The sequence below is a fragment of the Ambystoma mexicanum genome, chromosome 8 (assembly GCF_040938575.1).
Source record: "Ambystoma mexicanum isolate Mex_15411 chromosome 8, UKY_AmexF1_1, whole genome shotgun sequence".
Taxonomy (NCBI): Eukaryota; Metazoa; Chordata; class Amphibia; order Caudata; family Ambystomatidae; genus Ambystoma; species Ambystoma mexicanum.
The window spans coordinates 966,995,187-967,017,737 of record NC_090929.1 but is presented as its reverse complement, the minus strand read 5'-3'; positions in this window follow the sequence as shown (position 1 = coordinate 967,017,737).

The following is a 22,551-nucleotide window of genomic DNA, read 5'->3' as shown; positions in this document are numbered from 1 at the left end:
TACAAAACGGTGCGGGATAGTTCTCAAGAAAAGAAAGAAGTGTTTTCAAATAATATGTCAGGATGCGGTAGCCTGGGTCTCCCTTCCCCACGTTTTGGACACAGGATAAGATAGGAGCATGTAGCACAGTACAGTCTTGGGCCTCTCCAGCATGAGACAACGGTTCCCATGGCAGCTCTCAGGACATACTCTCGAGCTTTCAGCTATCAGGACTGTTGATGGTCAAATCTCGTTTCTGGATATAAGTCTCTTGCCTTCGAGGACCTGTTGTGTTCAAATAACAAAACAAATACACAGTCTCTTTTACATGGGATTTGGGTGATGGCTTTCACCCTGGGACTCCCCACCTTTGGGTGCCAATCCCTAGAAAGTTCTTTAAGGAAATCAAGATCCTGGATTTCTATTGTTTCTCGCTTTCGAGGGCCTCTCCCGTTTCAACATAAAGTTCCTTTAACAAATGAAAGTTTGTTTTCAATCTTCACTGGGTGAGGAATTCGCCCCTGGGTCCCCCTCTTCTGGATGCTGACCCTTCTCAATTGCTTACCATAGTTTCACTCTTAATTGTTTATCACAGTTTTCATGTAGGGTGATGGCTTCATCCCTCGGCCCTGCTCTTCTGGGTGCTGACCCTTCTCAATTGCTTATCACAGTTTTCACTTAGGGTGATGGCTTCACCTCTGGATCTCCCTCTGTGGCTTGGAGCCCTCTTGAGTTCCAGTGTTTTGGTGATGACTTCATCCGTGGATCTCCCTCCATCGGGCACAGACCCTTCTTCTTCACATTCAATTTACTTTATAGTGTTACGGGATCCACATCCCTTACTTTCTCTAAATGCAAGATTAATTTCCCTTACTTTCTCTCAAAGCGGGCTTCAATTACTTTACCTTTTACTTATTTTGCAGATCAAAGTCTTTTGATTGTAGAGGGATTTTACTAGACCTCCTGTATGATCACTTTGACCTCTTTCTTTGACTCTTCTACGGCCTTCTGTGACCCATAGTTTTGCTCACATGGGGATCAACCAGATTCTCTTGAATTAGCACCCACATGGTGCCAGTTTTCCCTCTGCAGCTGTCCTCCCCTTAACACGTTTCACAGTACTTTACACAATTCATTAAACTTGGTTCAATCTTGCCACTTTGTGCTTCTCGTTCAACACAGCCCAGTTCTTATTGATTCTCCCCTCAACTCACTAGCTGTGATGAACCGCTTGGCTTTTGGCTTTCCTGGAGTCAAGGCCAGTGCCACGGTTATGGGAGCTTCCCTTGCTCCTGCTTAGCATAGGGGTGCTCTGTGTACCATTGAAATCTGCTTCAAGACACTTGTGCTACTGTTCGCGGACTTAGGCTCTCCTCCACAAAGGTTCCGCAGGCCTGGGATGAAAAGGGCAAGGTCACTTCTCTCCTCGCCACCCTCCTGATTCCTGCCACCTTTCTCCTTCTCTTGAACTGCCACGCCTGCTTAGCTGTCTCTTCGCGCTGTCTGCCATGCTCACCTTGCTCATACTATGCTTTCTTACTCCACCTTTTATCCCTGTGGGGAAAGGAAAGGGCTGTTATGTGTGTGTGGTTAAGTTTAATTGCCTGACTTTGTCTGACGTTGGGACATGTCAGGTAGACAGGTTTTACATTAGTCCATTGTCTTGTGTATGTAAAGGTGTTCATGTTGGAAATTCGAGTCTTTGTATAGGAAAGGGGAGGGGTTGGAGTGCCTGAGTCTCCTATGGGTCGGGATAGGGAAGGTTTGTGAAATGGACAAGAATGACCGGGATGAAGAACAGAACATATGGGATGGTGGGAACAGTATTATTCTGTCATAGAAGTTTGGGATTTCGGAAGATGACATTAAGAGGGACGGGATTGGTAGGGTTTAGAGGGTAAGTGGGAATAGCTGAGGTCATAACATGAAAAATGGGGATTGAGGGAATCGTAGTGTATTATCAGATCAGGTTGGGAGTGCGGAAATCAATAATCAGAGAGGCAAGAAGAAGAAGGATGGGGAGTATTCAAATGGAGACAGGTGAAACAAGGATTCTGGGAGTTATGTTTTTGGGGTGCAACGGGAAATGGGATCCTAGGGGATTGGTTATAGACAGAGGGTGTGTTGGCTTTCAGAAGAGGAAGTTTATTGGATTGAAGGGAGGCCGATTTTGTACAACCTATAAAGGCTTCAAAGACCTCGTCTTCCTTGTCCCTCTCTCCTGTATAATACAGTGTCTCAACTAGGGTATCCCCCCAAGCATGACCTGGGTTCCCCTACACAGGTCATCCTCTCTTGCTCGTCCTTAACAGGAACCGGATCCAGCAGCAACAGGCGTGTCATGGCCACCTGAATAAGGGATTCTCAATGTCTTACTGGGAGAAAACCCTCAGGTTTCTCACATACCCCACCACCACCAACCCACTCTTCCTCATCACAGTAAACCATCACCAAAAAATCGCTCTTCTTCTTCTCAGCCGCCCAAGAACAAACATCAATCTTCCTTTTCACAGTACACTACTGCCACCATGCCATTCTTCCTCGCTCGTCAAAGTCCCTCACTACCAAAATCTCTCTATTCTTTGTTACAGTCCCAATTACTTACATGACAGTATGCCTTGTTAATGTACACCACTAGAACCAACTCACTCTTCCTCATCACAGTATGTCACTACCACCCCATCACTGTTCCTCATCACAGTACACTGCTACCATCAACTCACTTTTTCTCTTCACAGTCCCCCATTACCAACATATCACTCTGCCCATCACAGTAACCCATTACCACCACCTCACTCTTTCTTGTCACAGTACCCTACTACCAACAACAAATTGTTCCTCAACATAGTCTCCCACTACCAGCATGTCACTCTTTTTCATCAATGTGCCCCACTGCCACTAACTCACTCTTCCTCATCAGAGTTCCCCACTACCACCATTTAAATTTTCCATGTCATGGTAGCCCATTACCACCACCTCACACTTCATCATCACAGTCCTTTAATACCACCATGTCACATTCACAGTGTATGGATATCACCATTTCATTCGTCTGCATCACAGTACCCCACTAAAACCAACTCACTCGTTTTCATTACAGTCCCCCACTTCAACCATCTGACTATTCCTCCTCACAATACCCCACTACCACATCAGTCTTCCTCATCACAGTCCCCCACTACCACCATCTGAATCTTCCATGTCTCAATAGCTCACTATCACCACCTCAAAGGGCCGCATCACAGTCCACCACTACCACCAGCTCACGCTTACTCTTCACATTCCCCAAATATCACCACTTTATTCTTCCTCATCACACATCCTCATCACAATACCCTACTACAAGCAAGCCACTCTTTCTCTTCACAGTCCCACACGACTACCATATATCTCTTCCTTGTCACAGTTCCAACTACAACCATCTGAACCTTCCCCATCAAAGTGCCCATACCACCACCTCACTCTTCACTGTCAAAGTCCCCCACTACTACAACATCACTGTTTCTCCACACAATAACCCACTAACACTACTTCAATCATCCCCATCACAGTACCACACTACCACCAACTCCCTCTTCCTCACTTTTCCTCATCACTGTATTCCAATACCACCATTTCAATATTCCACATCGCAGTACTCCACTACCACAGGTCACTCTTATGCATCACAGTCCCCCTCTACCACCATTTCTCTCTTGCTCATTACAGTCCCCCAATACACACACATCACTGTTTCTCATCACAGTGCTGCACTCTCACCAACACATTCTTCCCTGTCACATTACCTCATTACCAATAAATCATTCTGCTCTTAACATCCCCCAAACACACCCTGTCACTCCTCCTTTTCACAGTACCCCACTACCACCATGCCATTCTTCCTCATCACAGTTCCCCACTACCACAATTTCACTATTCCTTGTTACAGTGCCCATTACCTTCAAGTCACTCTTCCTTGTTAAAGTGTGCCACTAAAACAAAATCACTATTTCTCATCATAGTACCCCACTACCTACAACTCACTCTTCCTCAACAAAGTACCCCACTGCCATGAATTAATTCTTCCTTGTCACAGTACACCATTACCAACAAAACATTCTTCCATTCACAGTACCCCACTACCGCTGTGTCATTCTTCCTCGTCAAAGTCACCCACTACAACAATCTCACTATTCCACATCACAGTCTCAATTGCCTACATGTTACTCTTCCTTGTAAAGTACACCACAACAACAAAATCACTCTTCCTCATCACAGTACCTCACTACCATCAACACACTCTTCCTCATCAAAACACCCCACAACCTGCCCATCACTGGTCCTTGTCACAGTACCCTATTACCACCAACTCACTCTTTCTCACCACCGTCCCAAACTACCACAATGTCACAGTTTCTCCTTACAGTAACCCACTAACATTACATCAATCTTCCTCATCACAGTACCCGACTACCACCAATGTCTTCTTCACACTATTCGACTACCACCCACTCACTACTCCATTACCAAGACCACGCTCCTCCTCTTCACAGTCTCCCAATAGCAGCACATCACTGCTTTCATCACATTAACCAAATACCACCACCTCACTTGTCTTCATCAGAGTCCCCACTACCAACAACTCACTCATCCTCATCATATTCCCCCACTACCAACTCATCACTCTCCTCATCACAGTGCTCACTACCACAACTCACTCTTACTCATCACAGTTCCCCCCACCACTATCTCAATCTTCCTCATCATAGTAGCCCACTACCACCTTGTCACTCTTCCTCATCACAGTCCCCCACTACCACCATCTCACTCTTACTCATCACAGTCCCCCAATACAAGCATGTCACTCTTGCTCATCACAGTACTCAGCTACCACCAACTCACTATTCCCCATCACAGTACCCCATAAACAACACATCACTCTTCCTCTTAACAGCCCCCAATGCCATCCTGTCTCATTTCCTTTTCACAGTACCCCACAACCACCATGCCCTTCTTCCTCATTATAGTCCCCGACTACCACAATTTCACTATTCCTCATCACAGTACTCATTACTTCAAAGCCACTCTTCCTTGTTAAAGTATACCACTACTACAAAATCACTCTTTCTCATCACAGTTCCCCTCTACCATGAGCTCACTGTTCCTGGACACAGTACCCCACTACCAACTCATTCTTCCTCATCACAATACCCAGTTACCAACCAATCACTCTTCTTCTTCACATCCTGTAATAAAACCACAACACTCGTCCTTTTCACAGTACCACACTACAACCATGCCATTCTTCCTCGTCACAATCTCCCACTACCAAAATCTCTCCATTCCTCATCACAGTCCCAATTACCATGTCACTATTGCTTGTAAAGTGCACCACTACAACGAAATCACTCTTCCTCATCACAGTACCCCACTACCAACCCTTCACTGTTCCTCGTCACACTACCCTACTACCACCAACTCACTCTTTCTATTAAGTGCCCCACTACCAGAATGTCACTATTTCTCCTCACAGTTACCCACTAACACCACATCAATCTGTCTCATCACAGTACCTGACTACCACCAACTCCCTCTTCCTCGTCACAGTACTCCTCTACCAACACCTCACCTTTTCTCTTCACAGTCCCCCACTACCACCACAGCATTCTTCCAATCACATTAACACATTCTCACCAAGTCACTCATCCTTGTCACCGTGCCTGAAAGGAACACATGGTGGCAACAGGAAAGACAGACACAAGTGATCATACTACAAGGGTGTTCATTAAACTGTATAGGTAGGTTGGAAAAACACCTAATCTAAACCTAGATCTAAGATGGGAGAAAGTTCGACCATCAAACAATAATAAGGCAGTCCGAGTGGCGTCTTGTCAAATAAATGGGCCTATAATAAAAAACCTATTGCCAATCCTTATGCTAATTGCAAAAAGAAGTGTGGGATAGAGTTCATGATAAAGAAGGAAGTGCTCACAAATAATAAGTCGGGATGTGGTAGTCAGGGTCTCCCTTCCCCATGTTTCAGCATGAGACAAGGTAGGATTCTGGAGCACAGCACACACTCAAGCTTTTTCAGCACGAGCCAACCGTTCTGCTCTCAGCAAACAGGGCCTCTTTTATACAAAAAAGTATATTGCCTCAGAGGACCTGACGTGTTTCAAAATAATAAACAAAAGTTCCTTTCTGCTTGTACAATGGGTGATGCCTTTTCACCCTTTCAATCCCCCTCTTCTGGGCTCAGACTCTTTACGAATGCTTGCCTTCTCTTTCGTTGGGTTCACTACGGCTTTCAACACAGTCTCATCTGTGAGATACACAACTCTTAATGTCCTTTTAAATGGTTTACTGTGGACATACCTCTGCCGGGTTAACTCTTGTGAACACACTGCATATCAGGACTTAAGACTTTGCCCCCTGTTTATCAGCATCCCTCCTGTGGGTTCACTCTCGCTAACTTTGTCATTCACACATTTTCTCAATCAGTTCTTGCGATGCAGGATTCACTGGCCTTAGCTTCACAATCATCTGTCAAAGACTTTCGACTGTATAGACAATTTTACTGGAGCCCTGTATGACCACTTGGACCCCTTTCTCACCTTTCCCAACGCCTTCACCCACGTGGTGCCTGACTCCTAAATTGTTGGTTTTCCCCCTGTTGGTATCAATAGTTCTTTGTATTTTCACAAATCAATTATTCATTTGCTACTTTTGTTCAACACAGTTCAGTTTCTTATCGGCTCTCCTCTCGATTCACCGACTGTGATGTACCGGTTGGCTTTTCTTCTCTCTGGAGTCAAGGTTGGCACCACGGAGACAAAAATCTCTCCCCGGCTTGCTTATCAGCAGAGGAGGGCCCAGTGTACAACTGAAATCTGCTGCAACACACACTGGCTATTGTTTGCGGTCTTAAAATTCCTTCTGCAGAGGTTTCTCTGGCCTTGGTCGGAAAGGGCCAGGTCGCTTCTCTCCTTGTCACCCTCTCGGTTTGTGCTGTCTTTCTCCTCCTCTGGAACTGCTGTGCTGAGTTAACTCTCTTGATGTGCTGTCTGCCTTGCTCGTATTGTGCTCTCATGCTCCACCTTGTATCCCTGTGCGGAAGGGAAAGGGCTGTCAGGTGTGTGTGGTTCTTGTCAATGGCCTGACTTTGCCTGACCCTTGTGTTGGGACATGTCAGGTAAAAGGCTCGGGTGTTAGGCGGTCGTCCTTTGTGATCCGCGAAAGTGTTCACATTGGAAAAGGGGGGGTAGAGTGTTTAAACATCCTATGTGGCAAGTTGGGGAAAAGGTGTGATAAGAAGGGGATACCATGTCTCACCCATCGGTGCCCCACTTTCACTCCCTAGGGTCCCCCCATCCAGGTGATCCTCCCGCACTGGTCTACCCACAGGAACTGGATCGAATAACGATGGCTGTGTCCTGGCCACCGTGATGACAGACCACTGCATACTAGTCAGGGAGACACCTTCCAGTTTCTCACAGTCGTCCACCACCACTATGCCATTCTTCCTTGTGACAGTCCCCCACTACCACAATTTCACTGTTTCTTCTCAACGTACCCCACTACCAACAACTCAATCTTCCTCTTCACAGTACCATATTACTACCACCCACAGTTCCTTGTCTCCTACTACCACCACATCACTCTTCCTCATGACCGTACCCCACTACCACATCTAACTCTTCTTCATCACACTACCTCATGACCACCGACTCACACTACTTCGTCACAGTCCTTGACTGACACAATCTCACTATTCCTCATTACAGTCCTCCATTACCACAACTCAATATCCTTTGTCACTATAACCCACTTACCCCACCTCATTCGTCTTCATCACCATAGACATATTTAGAACAAGGCCAAATAGGCCCAGGACTAGGACGGCAAATTGCCAGAGTAGCAGCATTTTATTGCAGCTTATTTTCAATTTAATGGTTGTCATTTTTTATAAATAAACCAAATTTTGTTTCTCCGAGTCTGGATAATCCACAACACTCCCAGTAATTTTGAGATGTTACCAGTGTTTCGACTCTGACAGTTAAAATAATGGATGACCAAACTTGTATATATGCTTGATGTCTGGAAAAGCTTTGTTGTTAGGGTTAATTTTGTTATAAAAATAAATAAATAAGGAAATGCATGCCAAACCCAGAGTGCTTTAGGTATTTAGTGATTCAGTCATGCACAGATATATATGACACATATAAAGATCTTTGGTCATTCTTATTTTTCCAAAATGCTCTTTAATTTGCAAAACAGCCAAAACCACTTTAGTTTTCTTAGTGCTGCTTTACATTATCTTTGGAGTTGTTAAGCAATCACTTTTATATTCAAATACATGACATGCATTTCTTAAACCTTTGCAAAAATAAGGGTCTTCCCTTCAGAAACATAAAGGTTAAACATGATGCATCATTTTACAATAAACACATGTCTATGTTTAGGTCAAGCACAGAGTTCCCACAGGAGGCAGTAAAATAATGTTCAGAAGCAAGCATTCATTTCCCTCCCCACATTTCAGAGGTCTGCGGTCGCCCAAACAGTGCAAGCATGAAATAGATCATAGAGAAGTTGAAATGGCAAAAGTAAATCTGAACATGCAATTTCATCAAGAAACCAGTGAAATGATACCCAAAGTCATAGAAGGATGAGAACAAAAACTGTGTGACTAAGGTACACACTGTTTCACAGCTGTAAAGGTGTCCCTCAAAGATTCCCATTTATCCATCTTTACAGAAGCTGCTCCGAGCTGAGCAGGCAAATGGCATCCATGCTAGGTTTATCATGTGGCTTTGATGCCATTCTGCTGCATGCTGAGCACTACAAGGAAAACCAACTGTGAAGTATGTCACACAATGCATATCCCTGATGATTGCAAGTAATCTTTACTTTAATTAGTATTTAAATACAAGGCATGACTTTTACTGTGGAACAGTGTTTCAAAAGGCAGCAGGACATCTTTATCTATACGCACACATCTCCAAATGTTTCTATGTAATGTACAATCCAACCAACTCTATGGAGTTACCAAACATTTTAAATTATCTTAAACGCAAACTAGCAAGACCCATAGACTAAACCACACCCACAAAGGTAATATTGTGCTGGGTATTGTGCTCAGCGCCAAATCCATTGCTCAATTTTACTCTCGGTGTGCTGTGAACAATTGCACAAACAGCAATATTATAAACAGTATGTAAAATGTCATTTGTTATAAAAAAAGGTGCCTGTATTGTGCAGCTATGAGGAATGCTGTTGCTTCCCACACATTAATGTTAGGGTCGGCCTTATCCATTACTCCACCGTGAGAATACACAGCCAAAGATTACAAGAAACCTCTCCGACTGTCTTCACTCCACTGAGGTGTTTATTCCCTTGCAGTGTTTATAAATTTCACTTGTGATTTTGCCATATTTTAATGGCGTTTCAGCCCAAGGGATTGAAGGTAAATAGGCTACAGCAGGTAACTTACTTTATTTCTGTTTTGCCCCCCCCACCCCCGCTAACAGCAGAACTGTAACCAGGAGAAGAGGGTTGAGTTATTTTTTAAACATTTTTATAAGATGTACCTGGATGACTTGCATATATTTCATATGTAAACTCTACTATTTGACAAGATCGGATGTGGAAATTTAGTTATGTCCCATTAATATCACAGACTAGTCTAGGTACTTCTCTGAGAGTGACAGCAGCCAACTCGTGAGAGAAACCATATATTAACTTTGAAACCAGAATTCCTCATTCCAACCTTCTCTAACTTGTATCCACTTGGCAGCCAGCTTATGTTCTTATCACTTCCTCTAAAAGATTATTTTCAGCCCTAACCAAAAGTATGCAATTAGTTGTGACAATTACTGCTAGTGCACTCAACTGTAGAACACACTGCCTTCTCCAAATCGTGAGCAGCAGAGATCTAAAAACGCTCTTTCAACTAACATAACATAGAATACGACAGGCTTGAATTAATAGAGAGGAAGCCATTACTTTCTTATCCCTGCATTCTTAAAAACATCCTTACAATGTTATGGAGTCAAAATGGGGGCCACTATGGGGGTGAACGGGCATAGTTTGGACAACGCGGACAGAGTGTGTTGAAGGGGCAGAATCTGGTGAAGGTGCAGAGTATGGCAGAGGTGGAGTCAAGATAGGGGAGCTCATGCACTTATTTGGGACTAGGGCAGCACAAAACCTAAATATATCACGAATCATCACAGTCCCCCACTAACACCACATCACTCTTGCTCATTGCAGTACCTCACTACCACAAACTCACTCTTTCTCTTTACAGTGTCCAACTACCACATCATCACTTTTCCTCACTCACTATTCGTGATCACAATCCCCCACTATCACCAACTCATTCATCCTTGTCTAAGTACCTGACTACCATCAATTCTTCCTCCTCATCGAAACCATTACCACCACCACTGTTCCTTGTACCTTACTATCAACACATTGCTCTTTCTCATCACAGGACCACACTATCACCATCTCATGCTTCCTCATCACAGCCCCCCACTGTCACAGTAGCCCATGACCACCAACTCACTCTTTTCATCACAGTCCCCCACTACCACAATCTCACTATTCCTTGTCACAGTCCCCCATTACCAAAATTCAATATCCCTCGTCACAATACCCTGCTACGACCAACTCACTATTCCTTGTCACAGTCTTCCATTATCCCACCTTAGCTTTCCTCATCACAGTCCCCCACCAACCCCCACCTCATTCTTGCCCTTCACAGTCCCCCACCACTACTGCATCACACTTTCTTGACACCGTACACCACTACCACCACCTTACTCTACCTTGTCAAAGTAACCCCAATACCAGCACATCATTCTTCCTTGTCAAAGACCCCATTATCACCAGGTCACTTTTCTTCATAACAGTACCCTATTACCAATAACTCACTCATCCTCTTCACAGCCCCCAATACCACCACATTGCTTTTCCTCATCACATTACCCCACTATCACAATCTCATTCTTCCCCATCAAAGTCCCCTATTACCACTATATAACTCTTCCTGGTCATATTACTCCATGATCACCAACTCACTTCTCCTCATCACAGTTCCACCCTACCACAATCTGACTATTCTTCGACACAGTTCTCCATTACCACAACTCAATATAACTCATCACAATACCCCACTACCACCACCTCACTCTTTCTCGTCACACTCCCCCATACCCCACCTCAGTCTTCCTAGTCACAGTCCCCCACTAACGCCACATCACTATTTCCCATCACAGTACACATCTACCACCAACTCACACTTCCTCAGCACAATACCCCACTATCACCAACTCCCTTTCACTTGTCACAGTAAACCAGTACCAGAACCTAATTCTTCCTTCTCACAGTCCCCTCTACAACCATGTCACTTTTCCTTATAACAGTACCACCCCATTAATAAACAAATCACTCTTCCTCTTAACAGTGCCATATACCACCGCCTCACTCTTCCTTTTCACAGTACCCCAATACCAGCACATCATTCTTCCTCGTCCCACTACCACCACCAGACTCTTCCTGGTCATATTACCCCATGACCACTAACTCACTCTTCTTCATCATAGTCCCCCACAACCACAATCTCACTATTCCTCATCACAGTCATCCATTACCACAACTCAACATTCCTTATCACAAAACTCCACTACCACCACCTCACTCTTCCTTTTCACAGTCCCCGTTATCCCACCGTAGTCTTCCTCATCACAGTCCCCCACTAACCCCACATCATTCTTGCTCGTCACAGTCAGCCACTATCACCACATCACTCTTTGTCAGCACAGTCCACCACTAAAATCAGCTCAATCTTTCTTGTCACAGTACCCTACTACCATCAACTCACTCTCCCTCATCACAGTAACCCAATACCAGCACCTCACTCTTCTTTGTCACAGTTTCCCATTCCCCCACCTTAGTCTTCCTCATCACGGTCCACCAGTCACCCCACCTCATTCTTGCTCTTTACAGACCCCCACTACCACCACATCACACTTTCTCGGCACAGTACACCACTACCACCAACTCATTCTACCTTATTTAAGTAACCCAATACCAGCACACCACTCTTCATTGTCACAGTCCCTGGTAGCGCCATGTCACTTTTCTTCATCACAGTACCTCATTATCAACAACTCACTCTACCTCGTTACAGTCCCATACTATAACCTCATCAATTTTCATCACCACAGTTCCACACTAACAACAACCAACTCTTCATCTTCAGAACGCCCCACTACCACCACTTCACTCTTCCTCATCACAATCCCCCACCATAACGCTCTTGGTCATCACAGTCCACAATACAGCCATGTCACTATTCCTCATCAGAGTACCCCATTATCACCAAATCACTCGTCCTCATGACAGTACCCCACTTCCATCAACTCTTCCTCTTCACAGTACACCATTACCACCAGCACACTTTTCCTTGTCCCCCACTACCACATCACTCTTCCTCATCACATTACCCCACTATGCCAATTTCAATCTTCCTCATCACAGTCCCCAACTACCACTATATAACTCTTCCTCATCATATTACCCCATTACCACCAACTCACTTCTCTTCCTCACAGTTCCCCACTACCACAATCTCACTATTCTTCATCACAGTCCTCCATCACCACAGCTCACTATCCCTCATCACAATACCCCACTAAACCCACATCACTCTTTCTCATCACAGTACACATCTACAACCAACTCACTCTTCCTCAACACTGAACCCCATTATCACCAACTCTCTTTCCCTCATCACAGTAACCCAATACCAGCACCTCACTCTTCCTTGCCACAGAACCCTGTACAACCATGTCACTTTTCCTTGTCACAGTACCCCATTAATAAACAACTCACTCTTCCTTTTTATAGCCCCCAATACCACCTCACTCTTCCTTTTCACAGTATCCAACTACCACCACCTCATTCTTCCTTGTCACACTCCCCGACTACCGCCATCTGATTCTTCCTTGTCACAGTACCCCAGACCACCAACTCACTCTTCTTCATCATAGTCCCCCACTACCACAATCTAACAATTCCTCATCACAGTCATTCATTATCACAACTCAATATCCCTGATCACAAAACCCCACTACCACCACCTCATTCTTCCTTGTCACAATCCCCCAGTATCCTACCATAGTCTTCCTCATCATAGCCCCCCATTAACCCCAGCTAATTCTTGCTTGTCACAGTCCCATACTACCACCATGACACTCATATTCCTTAATATATTCTCTCAGTGTGGGCCATTAAAAGTAACGGGATACCAGTTCCAGCGTGGCCAGCAGTTTGTTGTGACATACACATACCCAGGACCTACTTTTGAAGCGATCAAGTAGGTATAAAAGCTCTGTGTCCCCAAAAATAACAACTGTCTTTTTTGATCAGGGACCGTTGAATGGAATTGAGAGTTTTTGTTTCATGGCTGGTTTGGATTGGGATTTTAGGTGTGTCAGAAAATCTGGAACCGTACGTAAACCCATGGCCACACAGGGAAAGATAGCTTCGGACCTAAACAAATCACTGAGAAGGTATTCTTTCCGGGACAAGGCGTCCGCCCTTAGGTTTTCTCTTTCAGGGATGAACGTGAATGTAATTCAAAATGGTGAGAAAAAATGTGCCCAGAGGGACGGACGACTATTGCAAGTCTGAACATACTGGAGGATTCTAAGGTTGTGATCGTCTGTTCGGACTTCTACTGGGAATCTGGCTCCAAGCAATAGGTGGTGCCACTCCTCAAAGGAATTCCTTTTCTAATACTGTGTAATTTAGCTCTGCCATGGGGAGTGTTTTAGACAGGTAAGCCACAGGACGTTCTTGATCTTGATCATCCTTTTGGAGCAGAACAGCCCCTACGGCGTATTGTGAAGCATCCGTCTCCACAATTAATCTGCGGTTCTGGTCTGGGCTCAATAGGATTGGGGCTGACACGAAGAGCTCTTTGAGTTTCTCAAACACCTGATGCGGTATATTGGTCCATACAAAAGGAACACACTTTTGTAGAAGATCCGTCAAAGGATGCGTTAGAGTTGAAATGTTTGGGATAAATATATGATAAAAATGTGAAAACTCTACGAACCGCTGGATGTCTTTTCCGGAAACTGGAGTGTGCCAGTTTTGCACAGCTGACACCTTCTCGGGATCCATCGCTATCCCTTTGGCGCACAGCACATAGCCCAGATATGTTACTTGGGGTTGATGGAAGGAACATTTTTCCAGTTTGCAGTATAAATGGTTTTGTTGAAGTCTTCGTAAGACTTCTGTAACGTGTGTCACATGTGTAACGTGTGTCACATGTTCTTGGGCTGAGAAAGAGAAGACCAAAATGTCATCTAAATAGATTATGATGTTATGGAGGAGTAGGTCGGCAAAGAGATGGTCCATAAATCGTTGGAAGATAGTGGGAGCGTTTGACAGGCCAAAAGGCATTACTCTGTACTGGTAATGACCAAATGGGGTTTGGAAAGCCGTCTTCCACTCATTGCCTGGCCTCACTCGATTAAGATGATAGGCTCCTTTCAGGTCCAACTTAGTGTAGATGCAAGCCCCTTTTACCACCTACAGAATTTCCGGGATCAAAGGCGTAGGATATTTATCCGGGACCGTGATCTTATTCAGGCCACGGAAATCTATGCAGGGGCAGAGTTCAGAGGTATTCTTCTTTGAGATGAAAAAGAGGGAGCCGGCTGCTGGAGAGGTGCACTCAGTCATGAGGCCATTCATTGGAATCATTCAGAGATGCTCCCGGAGAACCTCCCTCTCTGTGGCTGATAAAAATATACATCCTACCAAATGGTAAGGGTTGGTCTGGTATCAATTCTATGGCACAATCGTCTTTCCAGTGAGGAGACAGCTGAGTATATTTGGAGGTGGAAAAAACCTCCTGGTATTGCTGATAGATTTCCGGGAGCTGCGAGCCGAGGTGTGAGCCAGTCTGCTGCAGTCCTGTAGTCAGACCACATCATTGTGTGAGGAAGTTCGTTTTAAACCCCAGAACACCGCGGAGCGGTGAGCGGAGCTGCGAGCCGAGGTGTGAGCCAGTCTGCTGCAGTCCTGTAGTCAGACCACATCATTGTGTGAGGAAGTTCGTTTTAAACCCCAGAACACCGCGGAGCGGTGAGCGGAGCTGCGAGCCGAGGTGTGAGCCAGTCTGCTGCAGTCCTGTAGTCAGACCACATCATTGTGTGAGGAAGTTCGTTTTAAACACCAGAACACCGCGGAGCTGCGAGCCGAGGTGTGAGCCAGTCTGCTGCAGTCCTGTAGTCAGACCACATCATTGTGTGAGGAAGTTCGTTTTAAACCCCAGAACACCGCGGAGCGGTGAGCGGAGCTGTGAGCCGAGGTGTGAGCCAGTCTGCTGCAGTCCGCTGCAGACGCGTAGTAAGCGCAGAATGGAATCAGAGGTGCGGCCAAAAGCACGACCGCTGTTGGTGATGCCAGTATCGGAGTTGGAGCTGGAGCGGGATCCAACAGTTGAGGACGAGTCTTCGCTGCCGTCAAACATCATCATCCCGGAAAAGGAAGCATCATCAGAGTCTGTGAAAGATGCAACAACTCTGAAACAGCCAAGAGGTAAGCCGTCAACTAAGATTCAGTGGAAACCCCAGAAACTATCACAGACGGGTTTACCTGCACTATGGGCGCCGCCCCCGTCGACGGGGGGAACGGCAAAGGTGTATGCACCGAACATCATCCAACAGCGTTCGGATCCGGTGGACCTCGTAGACCTCGCGGGGCGTAACGGGGGGATCAATCGAGTGCCCCGAGAAGTCCGCTCGGTAAAGGCAGCCACACACGAGCGGGTCGCCAGCGAGGCCGAGGAGATGGACTGCATGACTCAAAATGAGTCAACAGACGAGGTAGGCATTATGCCCGTCACGCCCGCATGCGCCACAGCGAGGGGCTCGCTTACCGTCTTGGTGACGAGGGGTGAGGATGCAGTAGCTATCGGAGGATGGCCTGCGTCGGAACCTTTGCGGGGCCTTAGCTGTGGAGCGGGGGGCGGGGATCGGAGCAAAGGATTGGAGAGGGAGCCAACATGGAAAGAACCAAAGGGACCAGAAGAACATATGCCCCCCTGCCAAAAGACTGGTGAAATCAGTCACAGCAGCCATAATAGTCAAGAGACAACGAATTTGGACGTAATCACCACGAACAAAAACACACGTGACACGTCAGACCACCTACCCCCTGAGAAACACCGTAAGCTAGGTATCCAACTGTTGGCGCATGAAGGATTGGAAAAGTTTGAAAACCATGCTAGCAGCGTCCAAAGAAAAACACAGTTACCATCCCTGCAGCTGGACATAACAAACAAATCGGACTTTGTGCAGAAAACACAAAATGTTAAAACGATGATCCACTCTACATATAATGAGCAGTCTTTGGATCAAAGTAAATCCAGCACGTTAAACAAAAGACAACCGGATAGAAAAACTCCAAAGGCTAAAAAGAGTTTGATGGAGATAAGTTTCGCAGAATCACTCTCAGAAAGTGACGAAGTTTTTACAGAGAGTGAAACAATAGGCGCAATAAATAGACAAACCGACCAGGAAGACTCAACGAAGGAAACTGACTATGAGCAAGTAAAAACAAGCCGAAATCAACAAAAAAAGAAAAAAGTGAAATCGAAGAAAAGTCAGACCCCGCGAAAGAAGTCCATATTTAAACCAAACAAGAAGACTTTGAAAGATCAAACTCAGAGAAGTAGAGTGGAAGGAAACGAGATAAAAATAAAAAGACTTTCAACCACTAAGCTGCCGGCACCGCTACTATCCTGCCCCTTAAAAACTTTCTTTACCCAACAGTATAAACGAAAATTAATAGTAGATTCAGAGGTATCGGACGCAGAGATGCTGGAAGCGTTACAAGAATCTATGCCAGGGTCGAAAGTAAGAAAAACAGAGAAAATCTCCATAAAGGTCGGAGACCCAGAAAAACATTCAAATGACATAGAAAGCGCAACAAACTGCAATAGAATCGAAAGTGAATCCTGTGCCACAATAAAGGGTGACACCCAACCTCAGATCAGAAAACCCGAGTCACCAGGTATAGAGACTCAGTTGGACCCTGAAAATAACCCTAGGGACGCAAACAACACGCAAAAAACAGCCGCAGAAGGTAACAACGGAGGGGAGTTAGATGCGATCAGAGAAGGTTGCACTCAAAACCAACACGTGAAGGAAAATCAAAATCTACCCCAAATAAGTAATGAAAAAGACAGGCGGCTGGCGTGGATGCAACCCCATCTGACTCCAGGACTCCAAATCTCTCCAGAGATTGTAACAAGAAATGAGGACACAAAAAGAAACCCGAAAACAACCTGGATGGGCCGACAAGTAATAGAGCAGGTTAACATCTCCCAAATGGATTACCTGGGTCCCCAAATTCCGGAGACGCCAAAAAAAGCAGAAAAAACACAGTCATCACAAAAAAATCGACGGTTAAGCGACATTGCCATGGCCATTCATAAAGACTCTGCAACTAAAAAACCGGACATGACTACAACCATGTCGGCAATGTCAATTGTCTTAACACCCTTCTGCAAGTTATACGAAGCACTAAAAGAAGAAATCCAGGATAACACAGCAATGCTCTCCAATATGATAGCAAAAATGGCTCATGTAGAAAGCTATATAACAGCAGTAGAAGCACAAAAAAGCATTCAAGAGATCCTGTGGGAAAATAAAATCGAGACTCTAGAAAGGAAAATCAAACATTTAGAGAAACAAAAAAATAACTTGGAAATAACGCAAGACCTAAAAGGGGGTAAGCAGGTGACAGACAAATGTCAAAAATCAGAATATGAGCTGAACGGCTTGGAGGTTATTATGGAGAGGAGCTCAGTAAATCTAACATCGACCAAAAATAAATCAGCAACACCGAGAGTTTCACACACACTCTCCTGGGAGGCTAAGGTAAAACCACCAGAGTTGGCTCAAATTCCAAACAAAAAAGAGGCGAAAAAAGATGAGTCCCAAACTCCTGACGTTCAGGCCTCCCCGATATTCTCAGATCGGAGATCACCAAGGACGGCGGAAGAGTTCATGTTAGACTCATCATTGATGAACATATCACAACATGATAATCAGATTCGGACTAACATGACTATACAGGTACCAACCGTCGCCCCTATAGGCACATTAAGGAAGGAGGAAAAAACCATCATAGAAGAAAAAAGACCTCCGAGTAACGATGAAGAAAATTGGGAGCCAGTGAAGAGAAGGGAAAAATCGCCCAAAAAAGGAGACGTTAACAAACATAATAGTAAAATCCAGAAAGACAATAAAGCAACACCACAAAGAGCGAGGTTAAGAAGGAGAAGTAGCCCGAGAAAGCAAGCACCCGCGAGGGGAAATGGGAAAATGGAATCAGTAGAAAGAGGCAAACCCCGATTGTTTAAACTCGAGCAACAGGCCTTTAAAGAAGACAACTTAATTTTAAACCGGCCAACTGTTCTACAGATCCTGAAAAAATCTAGAACTCTTAGGGGCCTCAGAACAAAGGACCTAGACCTGGTCGAACCGTACCATAGAGGCAAGATAGCAAAAGCGTTTTTGCATGTAAAAGAGGAGAGCATAACGCACCTGGATAAATCTGTATTTGAAGAGTTGAAAGACATGGGCTTCCACCTGAGAGAGCTAACATACCCGCAGCAGGAGGAGCGAGGCAGAAACCCAATAAAAAGCAATAAACAGAACATACATTACCATTCAAAAATGGAAAGGTTATATCCTTACAATCGATGGAATGAAAAGAGGGATGACAAGCATTTTCGTGAAGATCTAAAACACAGTCGAAGAAATGTGCAGTGGAATCAGGATGAGGCCTTAAAGCGGGGAAACAGCAAACCACGTCTAAGTAGTCATCAAGAAAGTAGCAGCGACCAACATGAATGAAGATCTAACAATAAAAGTAGAAAAAACGAGGAATCTCCACAACTAACCAGGCACTCCAGAGGAGAAGCAATACTTCAGAAGACCTTAGCTAAAACACAGGAACCGAGATCGCCGAGAGGACCGTGGGACTGGTTTACATCTACCTGGTTAAAGAAATCCCAAAAATAGCAGCAAATAGGGCGGAACCTCGAGATACCAAAATTGGTTTCATCTCTTGAGGAACGGCCCGATAAAAGCCACTACAAGGTAGGCTCATGGAATACCAGAGGGTATAACCATTTAACAACGTCGGGGGATGTTGATCTGGGCATATTCGACATAGTATGCCTCCAAGAGACGTGGCTACTTGAAAAACCCACGTTGGACGATTCTGCTTAGAAACCTCGGCAGCAATTAGAGGCCCTTTAGGAAGACCATCGTCCGGTTTGCTCACAGCCATTAAAAACGGCCTTGGACTGGAACCTCCAAAGAAATGGAGAGAGGCATACGAAATGCTGGTGACCCTTTCCACATGGTCTTCCCCCATGGGAAAGGGCAAGCGCGCCACAAGAAACATCTTGGCAATTATAAATTGCTATTGGAACCCCCAGCGGACGACATCAAAGGCTTTCTGTGCTACAATGAGCGCAACTATCGACCAGTTGTATGAAGATTTCGACGATATTGAGATCATGGTATGTGGTGATTTAAACGCCAATTGTAATGAAGAAACAGAGAGAACAGGGACAACTGCAACACAAGAACGTGGAAAAGCCTGGATGGAAGTAATAAGCTCCAGAAATCTACAACACATAGCGACACTCTTCCCAAATCAAGTGAATATCCCGACCTGGGAAAGGGGAGCGTCAAAAGCAACCCTAGATTATATCTTCGTATCATCTGGATTGGCAGCAAATATAGTGAGCTTTAAAGTACTGAAAACAAACAACAGTGACCATAATCTACTCACTTGTAAGTGGCAAGGCCGGAAACCAACGAAACTTGTATACAAAGCTACACTTGAAACAAATGTGCAACAAACTCGTCTGCGCATAACGGAGGCAAACATTCAACAAATAAAATCAGCGTGGGATGAAAAAGTAAGAGCAAACCTTCAAATAAAAATAATTGAGAAACCAGACTATCTACCACTCCTTGCACCATACCAGAAACCAATACTTACCAGAAAAAAGGCTGCACTACAGGCGACCCATGCATACAACAAACAATTGGTAGAAGAAAGGAAATTAGGACGGCAATTAAAAAGAAAGGCAAAGAAAACAAATCTGGCCCAAGACTGGTCAAACTGGAAATTGGAAGTAAAAAGATATACTTCCTGGAGAAAACAAGCAAAAGCGTTACAATACCAGTTGGACGCAGAAGAAATGATGAAAAAACTGATTACCAAAAAATCTAGCGACTTCTGGTCCTAAATTAAAAAAAGTAATGTAACATATAATCAAATACCAACTAACCCAGTATCAGAAGCAAAATGGACAGAGTATATTTCGAATGAATTTGAAGAACCGCAGAACTCGGCAAAAGCACTGAAATCTGTAACAAACACGCCTTGGGTGTCGATAGCCAATGTGGCAGACATCGAAGAAAAAATAAGAAGCTTGAAAACATCCAGAGCTCCTGGCCCGGATGGATTGACAAATACCATCTTAAAAGAATCCCCAAAAGAGTGGGCAAAATTGATTGGAAAGATTTTTGAGATCTGCGAACAATCCCAACAAATTCCAGAGACCTGGTTAAAAGCAGTCATCGTTCCAATTTATAAAAAAGGCAGCCGGGAAGACCCCGCAAACTATAGACCGATTGCTTTATTAGACATTTTAAGGAAAATATTTTCCTCCCTCATTCTGGACCATCTGCGGATATGGGAAAGATCGTCAAAATGCAAAGATATATTACAAACAGGTTTCCAGAAAAACGGAACGATAGCAATCAACATTTTGATAATAAATATTTTCAAGGCAAAAATCAAAGAAGGGGCGCCAAAAATATACTTGGCCTTTGTGGACATGTCAAAAGCGTTCGACAAAGTGGACAGAAATATGCTATGGGAAAAATTGGATGCGTGGGAATGCCCAAGATCGGTGCTAGATCCCCTAATCGCGCTGCACTCAAATACAACGGTAAGAGTGAAATTAAACCAACAGGGAACACTCTCAGATGAAATTCAAGTAAAAAGGGGCGTAAAACAGGGCTGTCCACTTGCGCCCGCACTATTCATCGCCTTTCTGGGAGATTTGCAATATTCGGAAAATGAGATCAGAACGTTTCCACCGAAATTAGGGAAAACAACTATTCCCCGTCTCCTATATGCGGACGATGTGATTCTCATCGACCAGACCAAAGTGGGATTACAACGGAAATTAACAAATCTGAAAAAATACACAGAAGAAAACCGCTTAGAGATAAACAAAAATAAAACAAAAATCATGATCCTGGAGAAACATCGAAAGAATCCAACAACAACGAAGTCATGGTATCTGGATGACATAAAAATTGAAAAAGTAAAAAACATCAGATATTTGGGGTTCGAACTAGACAACACAACAACAGAGGGGCTGCAGAGGAGATGCAGAGAAAGGGAGATTAATATCAGGTTTCAGCCTGACTCTTCCTCTATAGGGTGAGGATTCCTCTGTGTGGATTCTGGGCTCTTACCCAGGGCAGGTTCATGCTGCCGTAGTTTGCTGTAGCAGTTGTGATACAAAGAGAGTGCCTTGAGAAGAGGAGAGAGGCTCGAGAGAGACAGAAGAGTTAAATGAGCCGGTAACAAGAAGAGAAGACTATGGAACACCCAAAGTGTGTGTGGACGTGATATCAGGATTAGCCTACCAGCTGGGAGCGGGTGTATTCCTGCAAGAAAGGGGTTGACTGAATGCCGTCTGGAGCTTGATTCAGCTCGACTGACTAGAGGGGCAGAGAGAGAGCCGATAAACGAAAAAGTAACTTGCAAACATTAGAAACGCAACGGAAGACAAACCCAAGGACCCTGATGTAACCGTGGGAGTGTCTGCTCAACGAACGATTGGACAGCCGAACTCTGAAACCGCAGACGACCTCTGCGCTGCTGGCAGGCGGGGCAAGTACTGTCGAGTGAACAGCATCTCTTGCCAATGTAGGGATGAGGCACGGATATACTAGAGAAAGGAGGAAAGAGTCAATAGACTACAAAGCAGCAGAGGCGACTAGAATTAATGAAGTCTTCAAGCCCTAAACGAACTCACGTAGCGTTTTGATTCTCCTGTGAGAGCAGCAATGCCCAGATTCCACGGCATCCTCTCCTGATATGCTGCGGAGGATACAGACGTTACGGCCCAAGCTGAAGTCTGGGAAATAACAGCTAGTCTGCTACTGCAACAAGTCTGCACGGCCATATTAAGGGGAGCTGAAGGCAATGGATTAATAAAGCCGTGGTCATAGCGACCTGATGTAATCATCATCACATGCGCGTCCTTCCATATTCCTGGATCGGGTTTGTCTTCACTCAGCGACTGTACTCCCAGGTTGCAGCAGTGAGAGCCCCCATTCTGTCACCTCCTATTTGCTGGATTTCTATTGGCTCATCCACCCCCTGAGTCGTGGCGATGACAGCAAGTATCTACATCTGGCAATTTCACCAATAAAGCAGGCACACTGTGGTAGTGTACATTGG